The sequence below is a fragment of the Tupaia chinensis genome, unplaced genomic scaffold, assembly GCF_000334495.1.
Source record: "Tupaia chinensis unplaced genomic scaffold, TupChi_1.0 Scaffold000085_1, whole genome shotgun sequence".
In the NCBI taxonomy this organism is placed as follows: domain Eukaryota; kingdom Metazoa; phylum Chordata; class Mammalia; order Scandentia; family Tupaiidae; genus Tupaia; species Tupaia belangeri.
In genome coordinates this window covers 3,209,184-3,212,617 of record NW_006159547.1, presented here as the reverse complement: position 1 = coordinate 3,212,617, position 3,434 = coordinate 3,209,184, and positions in this window count along the sequence as shown.

Here is a 3,434-nt window from a genome sequence, read left to right as displayed (position 1 = left end):
TGCTCATATTCATTGACTAAGACTTAGAAAGGAAAGGAAGAAACTCTTCCTATGCTAGGCCCTATTTTTCTTGAAATCAAGTTTTTCTTTGAAACCTACTTTTTTAAGGAATTATTTTTTTATTCAGCTTTATTTATTTATTTATTTATTTATTTTGACCATTGAGAGAGAGAAAAAGCTGCCAGGTCCAGGACTTGAACTGCAGTCGGCTTTGTGGGAGTCCAGCGCCCTTAACCACAATGCCACCTGCTGGCCTCTAAACCTATTTTTAAAATCAACTTATAAAAAATAACTGCAAAAGGACTGGGCATGGTTGTTAAGGTGCTGGACTCCCATATGGTCAACTGCAGTTTGAATCCCAGACTTGGCAGCTTGAAAATCATGCCAGGCATATATGTGTGCATGCCTAAAATCCCAAGAGGAGAACAGAAAAGAAATTGCAGCATCGCCATCTTCCCTGAGGGGTGATTTCTCCCTTTCCTTGTCTGTCTGTCTCTCTCTCATAAGTGCACACACCCTATGATAAACCTTTAAAAAAGAAAAAAACCTGCATTACGAAAAAAAATGAGGTAAAAGAATAAAAATCCAGCCAAGATGTCTTATTTACAGTGAAGTTATTACATAAATTCTGCTCTATAGTTCTGACCAGTTATTTCTTGAATAGCAAATATAGAGTGGGATTATGAGAATCATTCATGGAAAATGAAAATTTGTCTTATGAGAGAATTTTATTTTTCCTGAATGCTGAATAAATATCTATTGGTTTCCTAGAATGAATAAGGAAAAAAAGATTTAATTAATACTTTAATCCCTTTCTTTAGTTATCTGCTTCCTACTATACTGAACTAAATCAAATCAATGGGAATTTGATTTTCATGCTATGCTTGAATAGTAAAACATCATGAGCTAACCTAATATTCCATATTACATACTGTGCTCCTATTATGCAGAAAAGAAACGCTAACCAGGCCTCCACTAGATGCCATACCATATTACACTGATTATAAGCTTGCAAGCTTAACTTCTAACAAGCCAAATATGTCCTCTAATTTCAAGGGCTATACAAGCAAAGATAATTAAAAAGCAACAAAAGAACAGTCACTCCCTTGCTCTCTAACAACATAAAAGATAAAGCAATTTATCCTAATTAAGGGAAGAGGCAGTATTATCCTTATTCATTTAATTCTTTAGGACTAAAGAAAAAAAAATCAATGTGGACTGGTCTCTGTCATCTAATCTTTAACAGTGGTTTATAAGAACGAAGCATCTTTTGTCTGGGGAGATCAGACTAATTTGTCCATAAGGATTATAATGTGAAGACACAGATTTTTCACTTAATGAAATGCAACTAGCTAAATGCAACACCAAATAAAATTAATGACTACTGACCCTACATCTTCTGATTATTCACTAACTTAGCTCATTCAGTATAAACTCTTATTTCCAGGTTCAATGAAGAATTTTTAAAAATATAACAATCAACGGTGACTCATGTCTGCTTTTCAAGAGCAAAAAGCTTTTAGCCTGCTATGGAAGATATGGTTATGATGTTGTTGAATTGGATACTAGAAATGTTTGGGAAGCAGTGCTGACCTAGTACCATAGATTCCCCTGAAGCAGACCCTGAGATGCTGGGTTTTGTATGCAAGGGAAGTACTCCCATAAGTATTAACTGATAAAGTGTGGGAAGCCTAACAAAGAAAAAAGTGAAACCAAAAAAGCTGTGATTTCAGCAAATTCCTGGCAGGATAGTTTCAGTCTGACTCCACAGGAGATCACTAGAATAAAAGCTACAGCCTGTGAGTTGATGGGCCTAAGGCAAGGGAGCTAGACTTTCATCTCCTAAGTGATTATTCATTAGCTAAGCAATACCCTTGGGGATCAGACTCCCAGGCTCTCCTAGTTCTGTGTTTGTGAGTAAAGCTGCTCTAGTAACCCAGAGGACAGTTCTTTAACTGAGATGGCAGCTCAAGGACCATGAGAAGCAAAAACATCTTAAAGGTGGGGGAGGGACATGCAGAGTAGTAAAAGGCATCTGGGCAATGGCAGTGTCCACTATCAAGAAATATATGAAGAAAAAATATGAGGCAGAAGGTGACATCAGCAATTCCACAGAAGAGGACTTTCCAGTACTTGGCCCCTTATAGGAACATCAATGTAAACAATTATCCATGTACGAAAATACCTTCAGAGGGCTAAGGGATCTGCAAAACATGCAACAAAGCTAAAGCAATCTTGAACAAGAACAACAAAACTGAAGGCATCACACACCTTGATTTAATATTATTTTACAAAGTTGCAGTAATCAAAATAGTATAGTATTAGCATAAAAACAGACACATAAACCAATCAAAAAAATAGAGGGCCCAGAAATAAATCTATGCACGTATGGTCAACTAGTTTTTGACAAAGATTTCAAGAATGCACAATGGGGAAAAGATAGTTCCTTTAACAAATGGTGCTGGGAAAACTGAATATCCACACGCCAAAGAATGAAATTGGACTCTTAGCATACATCATACATAAAAATCAACTCAAATTGGATTAAAGACTTAAATGTAAGACCTAAAACTATAAAACTTCTAAAAGAAAATGTAGGGAACCCTTTTTTTTTTTTTTTTTTTTTTTTCAGAAGTTTGAAGACCTTTTGACTTTTTTTTTTTTTTTTTTTTTTTTTTAACTTTTTGACACCAAAAGCACAGGCAACAAAATAAAACTTAGAAGACGGGTCTAGGACCAGCCAGTGGTGTGGTAGTTGAGGTGACTGGATCCCATAGGGCTGACTGCTCAGTTCGAGACCTGGACCCATTGGCTTGAGAAACACACTGGGAACATGTGTATGCATGCCCCAAATCCCAAGAAAGGTGGTAGGTAGGCGATTGCAGCAGGACCACCCCTATGGGGGGTGTTTTTCTCACTTTCCTTCTCTCTCTCTCTCTCTCTCGAGTAAGCACACAGACCCTCTAATCAATTTTCAAAAGTGGAACTATATCAAACTAAATAATGTGTGCACAATAATGTGTGTGTGTATAAAACAAAACATAAGAACCTGTAGAGTTGGGAACAAATATTGGCAAAAATCTCTCTGATAAAGGGTTTAAATCCAAAATTCATAAGACACTTAGATAAAATATAAGATCCAAAATATAGAAGAAACTCCTATAGATAAATAGCAAAAAGCAAAAAAGAAAAGACAGTAACCCGATTAGAGCTGGGCAAAGAACCTGAATACACATTTTACCTTATATTCACAGCACAAAGACTGAGCACAACTATAGTGACTATAGTTAATAAAAGTGTATTAAATAAATTGATCCCAAATTGATTACAGTTAGATTTGCTGCTAGAGGTCTAGGTAATATATTTTCAATTGGATTTTATTTCTTTCTAAAAAAATTTGCATTGGGCGGAAGCCGCGGGGCGCCCGCCCAACG